Source organism: Zootermopsis nevadensis, unplaced genomic scaffold, assembly GCF_977971745.1.
Source record: "Zootermopsis nevadensis isolate Lab colony 2312 unplaced genomic scaffold, Znev_1.0 Znev_ptg000013l, whole genome shotgun sequence".
NCBI classification, from domain to species: domain Eukaryota; kingdom Metazoa; phylum Arthropoda; class Insecta; order Blattodea; family Termopsidae; genus Zootermopsis; species Zootermopsis nevadensis.
In genome coordinates, this window is record NW_028259145.1 from 4344534 (window position 1) to 4363205 (window position 18672).

Below are 18672 nucleotides of genomic sequence, written 5' to 3' on the forward strand. Positions count from 1 at the left end.
TAATTGTACTTCATACGATTGTACAGAGAGCAGACAGGAAGCGACCAGTCTCGGTCTCGTAACTCTGTCGCCTGCCTCGGTCGCTTGTCTCTGTCGCCTGTCTTTATCTCGCGCTCGTAATTGTACTTCATACGATTGTACAGAGAGCAGACAGGAAGCGACCAGTCTCGGTCTCGTAACTCTGTCGCCTGCCTCGGTCGCTTGTCTCTGTCGCGTGCAGCCAAATTGTACCTTAAGAAACCAAGAATTTGGAGTATCATTAAAATGGGGAGTAAGCAGACAGTTTAAGGCGAGTGAACGTGAAACGGGATCATGTCTCAGTAGGAATTGTACACCCTGTTTCTGCTTCCTTATCGCAAGTTATCAAAGATTCTAGGTAACAAAATTCCACAGTATAGCCGACCGAAAATGAGAGTGCAGAAACTGATCTTCTTGTGTAAATTAATAGCGCTGTTTTATCCTCACGAATGTGAACCGCGCTTTTTAAGTGGATCTGGCTGAGTGGAATAAGGGTTAGCTTGTGCGAGATTCATCTCAAAGCAGGGAAAGAAGCATGTTTGTCGTAACCCCCACAGGACAACAACCGAAAAGGTTGTTTATCTTTTACCAACTTTCCCCAGCCTTTAAGAGTTCTTCGCCTCTGTTCTCTACGTATCTTCCTCTCACCTCTTCCGCGTGTTACGTATCCCACTATATAAGAAGAATGAAAATTCGAGGTTGCTTTTAGAGAGTTTTGCCTGTCTTAAATGTAAGATGGCTATTTGCAGGACCGAGTGGTCGTTTCTGGGATATCTTTCAAATGCAGTGGATGCAAAATAAATAGTTAATTAATTAAGTAAAGAAATTAAACGAAGTGAATGAATAGAATTATTAACTGAACAATGAACTGACTTAAGCTAACTGAACTAAAAGGACAAATCGACTCCCTTTGAAGATTACGAAACCCAGAGCTTGCAAATATTAAGCATACGAGGTGCGATCGGAAGGTTTCCAGACTGCGCGTATAAAAACCCGTACACTTCTCTCAGGTATTAAATTCATTCATCACCCTCGAAGTAGTTCCCCTGGGAGTGAACACAACGATCCCATCGTCGCTGCCAAGCCTGGAAGCATCCCTGGAAATCTTTCTTTGTCAGCCTGTCAAGCACCATCTGCGATTCTGCCTGAATCTCTTGCCAAAGACTCGCCAAAACGGCTACGGACTAGTTTATAAGCACGCTCAGTAAAATAATGCTGTACAGTTTATATGCAAACAGCAGTCGTAAGAGATGTGCTTTAGAATCAGTTTCTACTTTAATAATATCCCCTGTTATGGCGTCATTTCTAACCTGGCCATGATAAAAGCATCTTGTAAAGGAAGTTGTATTTCGTCCTGTACGAGATGCAGGTAAAGGCCGATTATTAAAGGTCACTGAAGAACGAGAAATGGTCGTCGGGTGAGATTGATTTGTCAAATAAATACACAGAGGTTGACATATCTAAACATATTCATATATGCAGGTAGGCCCCGCTTTACGACGCTTCATTTTACGCTGTTTCACATTAACGCTATTTTAAAATAATATTAAAAATACAAAAATATAAAAAGAAAATTTGAAAATGCAGCACAGGAATTGGGTACCTAGGCGAGGCTAGTGTCGGCATCAGTTGCCATTAGAATCCATTATAATTCTTCCTCGATTTACGCCGCTTCAGATACCGACCCCGAGGAGGTGGAACGTAACTCCGGCGTAAATCGGGGCCTAACTATACTTTCACTCAAAATAAACCAATGAACATTTTGTACGCGTACGTTTAGTTTTCTGCATGTGACCTTATCAACAACATCGTCGATTGAATGACGCTTTTAATTTTCTGGCGTCCACTTAATTTTGCAGAAATGAATGTACAGTTTTATAATACAGCGGGGTGAAAATTCGCCATTGACGTAAAAGATTATTTTATGTAAAAGTCGTGTTGGCTTCCCAGGGAGTCTGAAGTGCGAATCTCAAAATCGTCTCGCTTGGAGACACCCCGCGTTGCCTCTGCATAAAACTTTGAGCTCCACATGCAAGATGAAAGCATATTTTCGAAATAGTAGTGTGGAACAAGACAGGAAATCGACTGTCATCTTGCATTACTTACTGTATCCACATATTTTTTTGTTCTAAACCAAATCTCGGTACAGATATCACATGCCCAGAGCCTGAAATTATTTTACGTTGTTTTCCTGTAATCTTCATGCAGAAAAAATTTCATGTGGTCCTACAAGTTTTATGTATTAATAATTAATCAATTGTGTTCCACTTATTAATTATTAGTATTGGTCCAATTTTTATTAAGTTGATAAAGTTCAGTAATTATTTCGTGTGAATTATGGATTGTAAACGACCGGTAAAACACAAAAATAAAAATTTTCAAACAACCATGTATGTGTATCTACTGTATATAACATAATTAAAATTGTATCCAGTGGGGTTTTTGGGGATTAAATGAACAGACAGGAAACTGCATCATCATTCATTCATTTTCTGCACATCGTATAAAAAATAAAAATAAAAAAAATAAAAGAACGAATTCAACCGTACATTGCACTGCAATGTAAATACAAATTACTTTTACAAGAGGAGGGCAAATAATTTCTAAAAGATAAATGACAAATTAGCAGAACCCGAATATTGGAAACGATCCCGGAGTTGAAGGTTTACAGCGAGGCTAAATTATTGTACGGGACGAAGCATCTGAATACGAAATTAAACACAAATCAACTTTTCATATTGCAGTCGTTTCTGTAAGGAAAAAAGCCCCAAGACCCTTATTTACGTAGGGTCGGAGGGGTGAGAAATTGGCCGTATGTGATTACTGCGTAACAATTTGGAAGGAAATGATTTTTACCAAATTTACTCTATTCTGTCTTTAGACTAAAGTAAACCATGAGAACGTCGGACAGTATACAAACAGTAACATGGCGAATATGCAATACGAGTAGGTCGTCTCAAAACTGGCGTGTCTTTGGTTGAATGTTGACCGATCTCAGCTGGGGGGAGAGAGAGAGAGAGACAGACAGACACTTTATTTATTTGTAGTGTTCTGTCTGACGACATGTCCATATGAACAGGATCCTTCCATCCTTTTCTCGGACTGGGATCTGTTCATATACGTTCTTGGCAGATGATCCAGAAGTGGTTTGCCATTGCCTTCTTCTGTGTGTGAATGGAGTAATTGTTGGGATGCCACGGAGAAACCGGGGAAGAAGCCCCCGGAGGAAAACTCCGTGTTGCCTAGACCACGGCCTTGCCCAACACAAGTTATAAATTCGGGCACCGCCGGGAATCGAACCCGGGACCCCAGGATTACAAGGCTAGCGTTCTAACCGCTAGACCACCTCATCTTATTATTATTTAGTGTTCTGTCTGACGACAGGTCCATATGAACAGGATCCTTCCATCCTTTTCTCGGACTGGGACCTGTTCATATACGTTCTTGGCAGATGATCCAGAAGTGGTTTGCCATTGCCTTCTTCTGTGTGTGAATGGAGTAATTGTTGGGATGCCACGGAGAAACCGGGCAAGCCCCCGGAGGAAAACTCCGTGTTGCCTAGACCACGGCCTTGCCCAACACAAGTTATAAATTCGGGCACCGCCGGGAATCGAACCCGCTATATAAATATATGTTTTGTTGGATGAGAAGCGAGATAAATCATAAATAATAAATTATGCGGTCGTGGCCAATTTAAGGACCTTGTAGCGCTTATGTCAAAAATAATTAAGAAAAGCACGACGTATGTTAGGATAATGCGATGCAAACGCACATGGAAACAAAAATTATGCCTTCGTGCATCGTCACTCTAATCTTCAAGGCGGAGACCGTGAGTTTCTCAAAATGTAGCCCTCACGTTGTGTTCATAATATTCCGACCCTTCCAGAATGTAGCCATTTGTTTAGTCACATCTCGTGTGGTGATAAAGGCAGATTTATTTTGACGTCAACAGCTCCAGGCGCCGTGTACTGATATATCGATCACTGTCAACTTTGGGGAGCGATATCGATTATGTTTTCCTCACCATTGTCAACACCCCCGAAGGATAAAGAATATGATGTTGTTCACATTTATAACGCAAAGCGATGAAAATTGACCTAAGGGGAGAACGTAGACTGACAATAGAATATTTTTAGAACGGTGCCAAGGAGAATGGAGCGTAGCACGTGTGGTTAAGATGAAAAGTGAGTATAAGATCTCGTTCAAAAGACGCGATGGAAAGATTTTACTCGAAATATCTTAGTGAAAATGGATAGATAATATTAAAGTGAACTTTAGAGAAATGGAGTGTAATTGTGGACTGGATTTAATGGGATAATGTGCGTTTCATTTATAAATGACAGATATCTGTGACATGTTTGTTCAATACCAGATACAAAGAGCCGACGTAATTGTTCTGCCATACAACTGCATGTCTTGAGGACATCCACTCCAGTTACTTTATTTACATAACTCAGTCTCGTTAGATGAGGCTTACAGGAAATATCAATACTACTATTACTATTACTCCTATTATTTATACGACTATTACTATCAATAATCATAATAATAAACTTGTTTGTATAATTTATTCTGCTAGAAATTACACTGCGATATATTTGTCTGGTACGCCGTCAAATTTTCAACTGTCATGTATAAATGGAAGAATCTACTGTACTCTTAATGTACTGAGGCAGTTCACATATACGAGGTGCGATCGGAAAGTTTCAAGACTGCGCCTATATAAAAAAAAATTAATAAAAAAACCCCGTACACTTATCTCAGGTATTAAATTCATCCATCACCCTCGAAGTAGTTCCCCTGGGAGTGAACACAACGATCCCAGCGCCGCTGCCAAGCCTGGAAGCATCCCTGGAAATCTTTTTTTGTCAGCCTGTCAAGCACCATCTGCGATTCTGCCTGAATCTCTTCTATCGTCTCAAATCTCCTTCCCTTTAGCTGAATTTTCATCTTTGGGAAGAGGAAGAAGTCACACGGAGCTTAGAAAGGAAGTTGGGGTCGGTTCTTGCAAGATCTTTGAGCTCCTGACAAACGAGAAGTCGATTCTGCTTCTGGTCCTCAGACAGGATGCGTCGCATGTGGAGTTCTTCCTTTAGAATCAGCTGACAGGTCCCATAGCCTATCCCAACAATGTCGCATAAGTCGTTGATAGTACGACGTCGATCTTCGTGAATGGCCTGCCGAATCTTCGTAACATTTTCGGCCGTTGTGCTCGAAGATGGTCGTCCAGAACGCTCGTCATCATCGACAGAGGTTCGGCAATTTTTAAAACGTGAATGCCACACAAAAGTTTGTGCACGACCCATTGCGGACTCCCCAAATGCTTGCTTTAGCATTTCATAGGTTTCCGTAGCCGTTTTGGCGAGTCTTTGGCAAAATTTGATGCACACGCCATTCCGAAATCGCAGGAGGGTCGGTGTAATGCACTACCAAAACGCCCGTAACTAAGAAACAAATGCTAATTCGATGATGCCGGCTGGCACACTGATTCACTATGAATGTAGGCCGCAGCCCCTAGCGGCAGAATCTCGTACTACATCCGGTTCGCCCTCTATTGACACAGTCTTGAAACTTTCCGATCACACCTCGTATAGCTGTCATGTAATTATATTTTTTCTTGTGTTCTTTTCCCCCTTGAACCTGACGTCCATTAAACGAGAAACATTTTCGTGAAAGGCATTTATCTTGTACAAGATTGTTACAGAAGCCTAATGGCTTATTCACGTTGCCTCGAATTAAGTGCATACGACTATGAAATACATCAATCACTTCTGTTAAAGTATCGCAGTTCTGACGCGTGAAATGTCTGTACACCGCTCACGTCTTAACCGTACGAAGAGTTAACGGAACGTTTAGATTAAAGAAGTTAAGATTTTATCAGCTCTGCGTTTGAACTTCAGTCTCCACTTCTTTTAATGTAATCTTATAGAAGATTATTCACGTCTACAGCCCTCTACTTAACGGGTAAAACACTGGAATAAATAAACATCAACAGAGAATGTTTCTGCAGAATTTGAATCATAAGGTGCCACTTCGTGACCTCGAGAATAACATTCGAAATTTTCTGGTGATGATGAATTATGAAGTTTTGAATTATTTTTCCCGACACATGTCCACCAACCAAATTATTAAACTGTAGAATTAAAACGTTTCGAAAGCTGATTTATAATTTTATTATTTCGTAAAATACAGAACTGCATATGAAGCCTATTTGTTGTACCCCTGGACAGCTAACCTTCGACCTGAAATTAAGCTGGCTTCGCTGCTCCATATTTCAAATTCTTGTAAAAATGTTCAGCGACTTCGGTGACTGATATAGTAGAAACTAATTTCAAAATTTTTATTTTTGTGAAACTGGTGTGCAGCATAGATTCTAGTATACTGAATTATGACGCCACGTAGACTTGTAGGTATTTACCAAATTTGAATGAAAGTGTCACCTCCTTCTTAGGGTAAACGCAAACGTTGGTAACCACCAACAAGATTATACGATGTCATAACCCATAAGACCACTTTCCATATTCTCACGGCTCTTTTTAACCAAAAATATTACATAAAATTGATCCATTAAAATTAAATTATTTGGTTGTTCCGTCAAATCACAATGTATTTAAAATAAGATAATTCAAATAATTAAAATATAATTCTGTGTTCCATATCGAATAATCGATTTACAATTGGAACAGTTACAACATGTTTCGGTTTTATTAAACCATCATCAGGTGTAAAATTATATTAAATTACATTAATTGATCCATTATCGCTTTGATACAGCTTTACCTCGACTTATATTAGAGCTAAATTAACCTGCTGTATGTGATTCGTCTCACAAATTCTCTGCGTATGTGTTCCATTGATCACTGAACGTGCTGTTTGTTTGTACTCAGACTCCTGTGAAACATTCAGACCCATGTAACAGTGACGTTTGTAGAATCATGTTCCTCTAACAATTGCCTGTTTACAGTTTGCGTAAAATGTCACACAACACGCAATGTGAATTTGAAACGGTTACAGCAATGCTTCATGTAAAATAAACCTTTATTCATGGCACCAAATGAAATGCGTGTTATTTTCAAACACTCATTCAAACATTTTATCTCTGTTCATGGGTCCGTTATTCAGAGCAGTGGTATTCAACCTTTTTTGTTCGCGTACCCCCAGATATAATTTCTCTTCAACTTTGTACCCCCAAAGTTGTTAGAGTATAATTCAAGTTATACGTAGTATATAATCTACATCTAAAATAAATTAAATAAATTACATTACTGATTATTCAGTGTTTATCATAAAATAATATATATATTTTTTAAATTTCACGTACCCCCCTAAGATGTCTTCTCGTACCCCCAGATGTAATTTCTCTTCAACTTTGTACCCCCAAAGTTGTTAGAGTATAATTCAAGTTATACGTAGTATATAATCTACATCTAAAATAAATTAAATAAATTGCATTACTGATTATTCAGTGTTTATCATAAAATAATATATATATTTTTTAAATTTCACGTACCCCCCTAAGATGTCTTCTCGTACCCCCAGATGTAATTTCTCTTCAACTTTGTACCCCCAAAGTTGTTAGAGTATAATTCAAGTTATACGTAGTATATAATCTACATCTAAAATAAATTAAATGAATTACATTACTGATTATTCAGTGTTTATCATAAAATAATATATATATTTTTTAAATTTCACGTACCCCCTAAGATGTCTTCTCGTACCCCCAGATGTAATTTCTCTTAAACTTTGTACCCCCAAAGTTGTTGGTGTATAATTCAAGTTATACATAGTATATAATCTACATCTAAAATAAATTAAATGAATTTCATTACTGATTATTCAGTGTTTATAATAAAATAATATATATATTTTTTAAATTTCACGTACACCCTAAGATTTCTTCGCGTACTCCAGGTTGAATACCACTGATTTAACGTATAATTTTCTATCGCAGGCGTGAGAATAAAAAATGTTCCTGATTACAACGGACCATAAACCGATTCTGCCATCTAGAGATGGGTTTATATAACACTGCCTGATAATGTCGTTCCATTCTTTCTCAGTGTCCATGTCATTACTCCGTGGATAAGACTAGTAGCTTGTCTGAAATATAAAACAAGTTAAATCATTAGCGGTCTAATTAACTACAATTAAGAGAAGGATGTGTTAGGTGATGGCTGCCTTACTAATTAATGACCAAATAAGATACTGTATTTCCTAACGAGAACCTTTGTGACTTATCCAGGTGAGCAGTTTTGTTAGGATGGTAAAATCTGGGGCGATACCATGTGATGGTCACATGGCTCTGATACATAATTGAAAGAATGACGACAGAGATTTAGGTGGAGGATAATATGAAAGTCCAAATGACAGATAAATGGAAATGAGAGGGCAACGTTAGGAGAAATTAAAGTCTTGAGGTGGCTTAGGATAGCGCTGGGCTGAAGGGCCGGCTGGAAAACTCTTCCAACACACGAAAAGGAAAATGGCTGATTGAATGGCAACGAGTTTTAGGATCTTCGCTCAACGTCTGATAAAAATAAATCATTCAGCTATTCATGAAAATTATTGTTAACCATGAAACCAGAACATTGATAAACTTTTACAAAAAAACGTGTTACTGGTTCCCATTGCAACCAATGATCTGTCTTTTTTTATGTTTCTCCAATCTACGTCAAGGTATACAGAATATCATTTCTGGTCCTACAAACTTTGGAAAGCAAGCCAGTCACGCTGGCTTCCGGAGTAACACCGCGAGGCTGGTAATGCTTTGACTTCTTCTTATTCTGGACACAACTCTCTTCTAGCCTAGGTCTTGTCTCACGTACCTCCTTTTTTTTTCAAAAACTTCGTTCAGACAAATTGCAGAATTCTCCTCGCAAGGTCTTCAACGTCAAAGGTCTACGCTCTCCTTACGCGTGATATTAGTTTTGAAGCTGTCACCAGTGTCGGCACAAAACATATAATACTTTAATAATTTAAACCAAAAATTTTCAGTGGTCATCTTCCGGGTTGTGACGTCATTCGGACTTGTAGTTGGTTACCAGAGACTCGGAGTTATATACGAGGCGCGTCCTCAAAGTAAGTTTCCCTGGGGCCGTTTACAGAAACAAAACACAATTTCATGGAAATATTTATTGCAACAGATACAGCAAGTGTCCAGCTATTTTTCAACATATTCGCCACCGGAATTGAGACATTGGTCATACCGTGGGACCAACTTTTGAATACCTGTGTCGTAGAAGTCTGCCGCCTGGGATTGGAACCACTGTGTGACAACCATCTCCGCCTCTCTATCATTCTCAAAACGCTGACGCTGACCGGACAGGAATTTCTTGAGGTGTAGGAAAAGATGGAAATCACTGGGAGCGAGGTCCGGGCTGTAGGGTGAATGATTAAACACCTCCCAGCTGAACTCCTGCAGGAGACTTGCTGTCCGTCGAGCCGTGTGCGGCCTAGCGTTATCACTGACCGCACTTCACAGTCGGCGGGAGCTGGAATAAGAACCTCCATCTTCAACAGCTGCAACGATGCTACTGTGAGAACGCGGGAGGTGCCATTAGTGCATGCGCCATGCTACGTCATTGCTCTATCACGTACGCACAGTCGCTTCGCGCAATATAAGGTTTGCTAGCTGTGGGACGAGTGGGAAACTTACTTTGAGGACGCGCCTCGTATCTACTCCATCTTATATCACGAGGATTATAACCGACGTCTTCACAACCGTGAGAGCCCAAAACTCCTGATGAAGGCAGGAGAGTTTTCATTCTGCATGAATGATTCTACGCTCTTGCGTGAACTACTGTCTCGATAGAATCCGTAGAATGGGTTGCCGGGGACAGTCTTGTGATTACATAACCCTTCATCCACGTAACTTGGTCCAAGGCCTTCAAAGTTGTTTATAGTTGCAATGTATCTCTGGCGTCGCCATATTGAACGTCCACTTCGAGATGCCTCGGAATTGATGTGGCGCCTGGTTGCTTTTGTTTTCCATCACACGTGAAGTTAATATCGTCTCTTGCCAAAGTCAAACGTCGAACGCAAGAATAATGACAACCTCGAGCTCGAAAAGATGGCTATGCATCGTAGGTGTTGTCACAATCTCGATAGGTTTGATGCACTGTTTTCTGTGCTAAATTCACTTTCACAGTATCACGTATTTTGTCACAAGTTGTCACTAATTATGCAACAGTTGAAAGCAGATTAAATTGTAGAAATATCTCACACCATTTGGTTCTAAGTCTTTATCTTCCCGTTTTCGAAATAATCCACTGAAGATTCTTATGTTTGGTAAAGTACTTATGAATTTATATTATTTAAATCTTGTCCGTCTAATCACAATAAATTCTTATTAAATATTAAAATATTACAATAATTAACATTTAAAATATTAAATGATATTCTTTATCGAAATATTCGATTTACATTAGACCATATAATATAAATAAATATTTTAAATGTTAATTATTGTAATATTTTAATATTTAATAAGAATTTATTGTGATTAGACGGACAAGATTTAAATAATATATATTTATTATATCACAATATGACGCAACTTTACCATCTCATACTTATAAATTATTTAACGATGTTTTCAACAGCTCAAATATTTAATCAGTTAAAATTATGTGTTGAAACTGCTTTACTCCTCGTTGTAGGATGAATTTGAGGCCTTAATTATAGTTCCTCATGTACGATCTAATTGTTCTCTAAACCACTTTTATTTATTTTATTTTATTTAGTGTTCTGTCTGACGACAGGTCCATATGAACAGGATCCTTCCATCCTTTTCTCGGACTGGGACCTGTTCATATACGTTCTTGGCAGATGATCCAGAAGTGGTTTGCCATTGCCTTCTTCTGTGTGTGAATGGAGTAATTGTTGGGATGCCACGGAGAAACCGGGGAAGCCCCCGGAGGAAAACTCCGTGTTTCCTAGACCACGGCCTTGCCCAACACAAACAGTGGCCAGAGTATAATGAAATTGAAAGGAATTATGCAGTCGTGGCATGGTCTGAGGCACTGTCCCGTTATTTTCGTGGGGTTATTGAAAACCGAAACATAGAAGTGTCGCTCTTCGTATCAGTATTTAAACCCTGCTTATCCGGAGGACGAAAGGGAAATGTTTAATACTCAGTCAGGATGCTGGATGTATTAAGATTTAAATGTACAACTGCACTAACCAAATCCTGGCCTCTCACTTTCAAGGTAGAACTGGTTGAGAGTCCTGAAGAAGGAACTGATGAAAATTTTGACAATTACGAGTTTCAGAATTTGTAATCGTGTAACATGCCATAAAAAGATCAGTCGATTCTAATATGAACAACCCATTTAAAACTAAGCTGACCGAGGCTAGCTTTAACCTCTGGCTATTCGAACTAAAATTTTGTATGCGTTTCTCGTCTCCCGTTCCCCTCCAATATTTTGCGCCCAATTCGCTCTCAGTCATTCTGTTGTGATAATTGTATTTGGTGAATCGTGAAACTTGTAAATTTTCTCACCGTGTAATTTTGCGTACCGCGTCACATGTGAGTGTTCTCATCTCCGTGTTTTGAAATTCTCTCAGTCTGTTTTATTCTCCAAGAGAGGGAGACCCAAGAGATATCCAACGTAAAATCTAGGTTCATAAACAAAAGAAGATAAATTTGAGGTTTTCACGGCGGTAGGTTTGAAGAAGGCCGTCTTCCGGGTTGTTGAAACGTGAAGTCTGGTAGAAGTTTACATATGTTTCAAAGGTCCTTGCTACCTCCATCGTCAGGAGCTGAATACTCAGTAAAGACCTCGGAAACGTTGGTAAACGTCTACCAGACTACACGGCGCAACAACCCTGAAGACGGCCATCTTCAGGAGGTGAGAATGTGGAAAACTATGAACTGAATGACAGTAAACGTACTTCTCCAACTACTTCAGAATGCCCATATAAATTCGTGGAATACGTGTTTTAGTATCCTAAATTTTTATTCATCCTATACATGTGTTTGTGTGTGCGCGTATGTTGCGAGGTACTGTCTGTAGATACCGGATCGTGTTGAGTTCAAGTCGCGTGACCAATATCTAGATACTAAGCATGGACGGTAGATCATGGAAACTAAAAATGCGATCTTGGCTGTTTAGTCAAAGCTTTTACGCGGACGGACACAGTCAAGCCGGAAATAAAAAGTTACAGTACGCGATCCACGACTAATATTTGAACTGTGCATTTGTCAAGTATCAGCGTTAGTGAGGGAAATCACTTTGCCTATGTTAAAAATTAGACCATCTACACAATATATTCAGCGTAATACGAGATGTTACAACGGGACCATTTTCAAATGATGAGGGCGAAAAGGTTTTTGCCTATTTTTTATACAGCCATCTTACCTTTGTCTAAAGCCTAGGTTAAACGTGCTTGGAGATTACCTTCAGTTCAACCACTTTCATTGAGATTTGATGTTAAACAAAAGGACAATTTCATCTTTTATGTCCTCGTCGTTTGATGGAAAGGTCGATCACGTAATCCTAAACCAGTGAACAATTTCCGGTTCCCAGTTGGTGTCCGAATAAGCAATCTCCCACGTGCTGGGCAGAGAAGTTCATTTAATGATACAGTTCTCTGTGGGAAGCAATGAAATCCGAATAATGTATCAGAATGGGACTGAACCCGGGTCTTTTAATGGCGAATGTGACACACATTAAACGCGTATGTAACATCGCTTAGTAAATTAGTTTGAACTTACTCGTGAGGCACTAGCCCCAAAGGTACTTTCGTTGTTAAAAATGCAGATCTGCCTGTACTAAAGAATGGCTTCATCTTTTATAAAAAATATCAGAGGTGCAAACTGCAGTCTCCCTGTTTATAAGCAAGGACTCGGGTCCGTCCCGGCAGATTCTCTTCGAGCCAGACGTTTTCGCATATCCAACTTCTGAGTTGGTGTACGGAATAGGATGAGCTGTGCAAATTACCTTCGAATCCTTCCCAAAACCATCCAGACATGTCGTATTCTATTTTGACGAACAAGCCTGACATAAGCTGGTGGTAATCTTTGGCGGCATATCTACTATTTCGAGGTCGCGAAGAAATTCCACGTCTACAAATGGCTGTTGTGTCACTATCTCAGGATTTAATGACACTTGTTTATCTTTGTGTGAGACTCCTTATGACTAGCACGCGAGCATTGAGTTTCCGTGACGTCAGAATTTAACACCCTCTACAATAGCCACGGTGGTCTAGCGGTTAGAACGCTGGCCTTGTAATCCTTGTGTCTCGGGTTCGATTCCAGGCGGTGCCCGAATTTATAACTTGTGTTGGGCAAGGCCGTGGTCTAGGCAACACGGAGTTTTCCTCCGTGGCATCCCAACAATTACTCCATTCACACACAGAAGAAGGCAATGGCAAACCACTTCTGGATCATCTGCCAAGAACGTATATAAACAGGTCCCAGTCCGAGAAAAGGATGGAAGGATCCTGTTCATATGGACCTGTCGTGAGACAGAACACTAAATAATAATAAGATGAGGTGGTCTAGCGGTTAGAACGCTGGCCTTGTAATCCTTGTGTCTCGGGTTCGATTCCAGGCGGTGCCCGAATTTATAACTTGTGTTGGGCAAGGCCGTGGTCTAGGCAACACGGAGTTTTCCTCCGTGGCATCCCAACAATTACTCCATTCACACACAGAAGAAGGCAATGGCAAACCACTTCTGGATCATCTGCCAAGAACGTATATAAACAGGTCCCAGTCCGAGAAAAGGATGGAAGGATCCTGTTCATATGGACCTGTCGTCAGACAGAACACTAAATATAATATAATTTTAACTAATTAATCTTTGTAAAGGACATGTGCTAAGGAGATAAATTAATTTCCAAACATTATTTATGTGAACTTCGTGCAATGTGGCAGAGAGCTAGGCCGTGAACACAGATGTATTAGATCTCAGACGCAGTTTGTTGATAGTCATCAGTGCAATGGAGTTAACTGATTAATAAGGATGACGTGGCTGAGAATTGTTGTTTGGATGGCTTACGATCGGAAGTTGCAGTAACATTGGTACGGAATTCAAAAAACAGGGAGTCTGGAGGTGTGGAATTTGTTTAAATGAATAACTGAAGATTTAGTAATTTCTCCCCTGAATTCTTCTAGGAAAACACATTATTTCTTCATATCTTCTTTTCTTCTTTCTTTCTATGTTGCAACAGCCTGAAGTCGAGCCTTGGACTCCTCCCATGTAGGAGGTTTCTTTTTCTTTGAAGTGTGCATTTATGAGTAGTGAGTGACATGCCCACTGCCCCTGCACAATTTCTACTCAATCCTGATTTGACTACCAGAGCCATCTAGCAGTTAATCAGGAGAGACTTGGGCGAGAAATGGCCACTGAATTTTGCTTACGAAACATCTCGTATAATGCTCGTAAGGTTCTTTTACATGCCATAAATCTACGACATGGGACTGCTGGCTTTATTTCCCCTCCGAAGGAAGGAGTGCTACGGATTTTTATTACTCTTAAAAATCCATCGACCTCGGGCCGGGTTTGAACCCGTGCGCCTTGGGTCCAGTGGCGAGCACGCTAAAACACATTATTATTAGGTACAAACTTGAAACTCTGGAAATTCCTCTGACGTCAGCATTTTTACTCTCACATATGAGGGTTATTATTTTTTAAAATAGTTACAATTCTTCAGAACATTTTTTTTTCTGTTCCAAGCGTTTATCCTCTAATTTTCTTCCCATAACCAGACGTCAGATATTTCCTGGTAACACATATTTATCGCTTCACTTCTGTTGCACAGAATAAATTATTTAAAGCATTCTAGAGGGGACTTTGCTGACGGTGTCAGAGAAGGAATACGTTATTTTCAGCGAGGAGGACAGTAACGGAATCCATCTGTATGAATTTATTTGTTAGATATTAATTTACCGCTACTTACAATTCCTAGGCCTACGTATCTCCATCAAAACGTAACTTAATAATTGTGTCAGAAGATAAATATTAATTTACTTAATTATTATCTTGTATAAGAAGCATGACGTCGGCGTATTCCTCTATCAAGAGAGAGAAATAGAAAATTTGACGTCGTTGAAATGAACAACCTTCTCTCCTCCTACTTCAGAAAACTCATGCCACGTATTCTTACATAAACACGAATTAAATTAAAATAAAAATGACCGGACGTAGAGATATTGCGTCTAGAACGGTTAATTACACGGCCACCGTAATTGATAAAGTCGAAAGTAAGTCTAATGCAGTCTCTTTGCGAAGACACGAGTTTCTTCTTTGCAGTATGGCTTCCTGTTTCACGTCGTTATGAAATGTAATTGATCGCGGGCGGACCGAGCAATTAGTCAGAGATTTAATAAACATGCAGTTTACAAATTAATCTCCAAACAGTGCCTACTGTTCCCGGTTTACCCGCCCATCATCCGGCCGATGCAGACGTAACTTAATTGCAGACGGATAATGTTATCCTTCGTGTAATTGAAATGCTGTTGAAGCTTTGTACAGTCAACTGAACAAGTAAACCCGCGTGGTGCATCACCAGAAATGTTCATCGCTGAAACGCAAGTGACAAGATTTATGAATCGTGTTGCAATAAATGGAATCCAATTAACTGATGTAACTTAATCCATGAGTATCTTCCTTCAATCACTGCGAGGTGCGATCGGAAAGTTTCAAGACTGCGCGTATAAAAACCCGTACACTTATCTCAGGTATTAAATTCATCCATCACCCTCGAAGTAGTTCCCCTGGGAGTGAACACAACGATCCCAGCGCCGCTGCCAAGCCTGGAAGCATCCCTGGAAATCTTTCTTTGTCAGCCTGTCAAGCACCATCTGCGATTCTGCCTGAATCTCTTCTATCGTCTCAAATCTCCTTCCCTTTAGCTGAATTTTCATCTTTGGGAAGAGGAAGAAGTCACACGGAGCTTAGAAAGGAAGTTGGGGTCGGTTCTTGCAAGATCTTTGAGCTCCTGACAAACGAGAAGTCAAGTCAATTCTGCTTCTGGTCCTCAGACAGGATGCGTCACATGTGGAGTTCTTCCTTTAGAATCAGCTGACAGGTCCCATAGCCTATCCCAACAATGTCGCACAAGTCGTTGATGGTACGACGTCGATCTTCGTGAATGGCCTGCCGAATCTTCGTAACATTTTCGGGCGCTGTGTTCGAAGATGGTTGTCCAGAACGCTCGTCATCATCGACAGATGTTCGGCCATTTTTAAAACGTGAATGCCACACAAAAGTTTGTGCACGACCCATTGCGGACTCCCCAAATGCTTGCTTTAGCATTTCATAGGTTTCCGTAGCCGTTTTGGCGAGTCTTTGGCAAAATTTGATGCACACGCCATTCCGAAATCGCAGGAGGGTCGGTGTAATGCACTACCAAAACGCCCGTAACTAAGAAACAAATGCTAATTCGATGATGCCGGCTGGCACACTGATTCACTATGAATGTAGGTGGCACCCCCTAGCGGCAGAAGCTCGTACTGCATCCGGTTCGCCCTCTATTGACACAGTCTTGAAACTTTCCGATCGCACCTCGTATAATCGACCACTTACGTCCTAGTAACTATTGTGGTGGTAGAATCCTAAGTATTATCTGTGCTAGAAGTCCTCCATTCGACTTGATATGATCTACATCCGTCTTCCGTCCTCAGAGCTTATATCGAGGAGAAATTAGATATGTTAATTCTGACTGAAAATAAAATTTCCACCACTGGAATTTGATGCCTGAAGGGATGAGTAATTCGTATTTCAAAGAGAAATTAATAATTGTCTACTTTTACGATATGCAGAATAAAATTTGTTTCCTAAGATGTATGTGGGATTTTAAAACAAAGATAAAAACGTAGGGCTACATAGATTGCTGTATTCTGAGTAGTTGCGCCGTGCAGTCTGGTAGAAGGTTACCAACGTTTCGGAGGCCCTTACTTCCAGCATCATCATGGCGATATCAGGCTACATGGCGTGAAAACGTCAAATCCTGCATTAATCTACTTACCGTATATACTTATCAAAAGTGCATTTAAAACAGTTTTGTTATGCAATGGGAACAAAAGATATTCAATATATCGGGAATGTCTTAACTGCTTAAATCAATTTTTGAAAATAAGATGACACAAAACTCAAAGAAGGTATCTTAATTGCTTCGAAAATTAAAAGAACTTTACACGGAAGTTAAATCGAATTCAAATTATTCTCTGCTCAATTATGATCACGACAATCTTTGAAGCCATTAATTTAAGGGACTTGCTTAAGAAGATACACGGTTCCGCTCTTTCATGAGAATGGAATAATTTTTAACAGGAAAAATAACATTGTGTTAATTAAATGAATTTTAAGCCAATGGAGTGCATTTTTAATTTTGATTTTTATGTGTTTTCTTAAACTTTTTGTTAACAATATTGTGTAAATATTGTTTTATTAACAAATAAATATTTATTCCCGTTTAAACAAAATCTGTAATTTAAACTACATTCATATGCCCTGCATGCTAATAAAAGTTGAGGATAATCGAAAAAGTTAATTATGAGCGTTTCAGATTTCTGGTTATAATTTTTGTAATCAACATAACCGGTTTAGTTAGAAACCGCATCTTTTTTAATGTGATTGGAAACGTCTGAGAATATTTTCAGCTATTGAATGTAATTATCTAAATTTCATTATTGTTTATGTATGTGTACTTTGACGATAAATAGTATTTCACATGGAAAATAAGTTCAAAACCGTTCGTCACCAAGTGCCCATCTCAAGAATTTGCCTTTTGAGCTCCCTGATATTCAAAAATAAAATCTTTTGCTACCTAAAACGTCAGAAATGCTTTTCATCTAGTTTAACATTCCAGCGCCGCTGGATCTCAGCTTCACCTCGACCTACAGCTCGTATAGGGTTACTGCAGGTTTCTCATAAAACCATCCCCACCATTAAAGCCCGCAACCATGTATTCTCACCCCCCACACACAACCCTCCCCAGTTCGTAGTTCATTTGTGGTACAAGATTCTAAAACATGATAACTCAGTAAAACGGAGATCGAGAGAGGGTGGTTTATTAGGATGAGTTGGAAGGGGTGAGAAATGAACTCGATAGTATACGTTTGTTTGCGATTATCACATTGCTGTTAATCGATTTGACAATCTAAATTTGTATTTTCATCCCTTGCGAAATAACTTTTTTTTTATTTAACTGAAGTTGGTAGCACAGCGGAAACTGGGAAAACAGGGAAATGTAGGTTAGGATAGATTATGTTTCAGTACTAAAACCCACATCCACACTATCATTTCGTTCTCTCATGAAATCATTGCAAATGTTTATAAATAACTGCAGCAAAATTGTCACAAAACTTTGCTGTAAGTGTACTGGATCGTATCACAAACTGTTTTAACTTTTATCCGCTCTCATTCCACAATGGACATAATACCTAGCGATATTTAAGCAACGGGATATTCTGTAGCTGTTAAAATGTGACAGTAACTTAAAAGTTCTGTTAACGATGTTTGCTACGAAGTGCAGCGAACTGATTTGATAGTTACGTACGTTTGCCGATTCATTCAGTTCCCAGAATTAAGTGCCAAGTTTATAAAATTAACACAGGAATCCCTCTTTTAAATATGATCATCAGATTCATATTCCAAACAACATTCAGATAAATGCATTTCTTCTGAAACAGACAAGGAAGATTTA

At 39.4% G+C, this 18672-nt stretch overlaps 1 protein-coding gene and 1 long non-coding RNA gene across 5 annotated transcripts in view; one reads left to right on the forward strand and one right to left on the reverse strand.

Annotated features, from left to right (window-relative positions):
• LOC110832582 (uncharacterized) overlaps positions 1-18672 on the forward strand; it is a 309094-nt gene that overhangs the window by 178306 nt on the left and 112116 nt on the right. The gene's annotated exons all lie outside the window — the stretch shown is intronic.
• The window catches only part of LOC147873850 (uncharacterized), a 30627-nt gene continuing 19493 nt past the window's right edge, over positions 7539-18672 (reverse strand). Inside the window, exon 3 of the long non-coding RNA XR_015535046.1 lies at positions 7539-8121. This is a non-coding gene — a long non-coding RNA (uncharacterized LOC147873850). The remainder of the gene's footprint in view (positions 8122-18672) is intronic.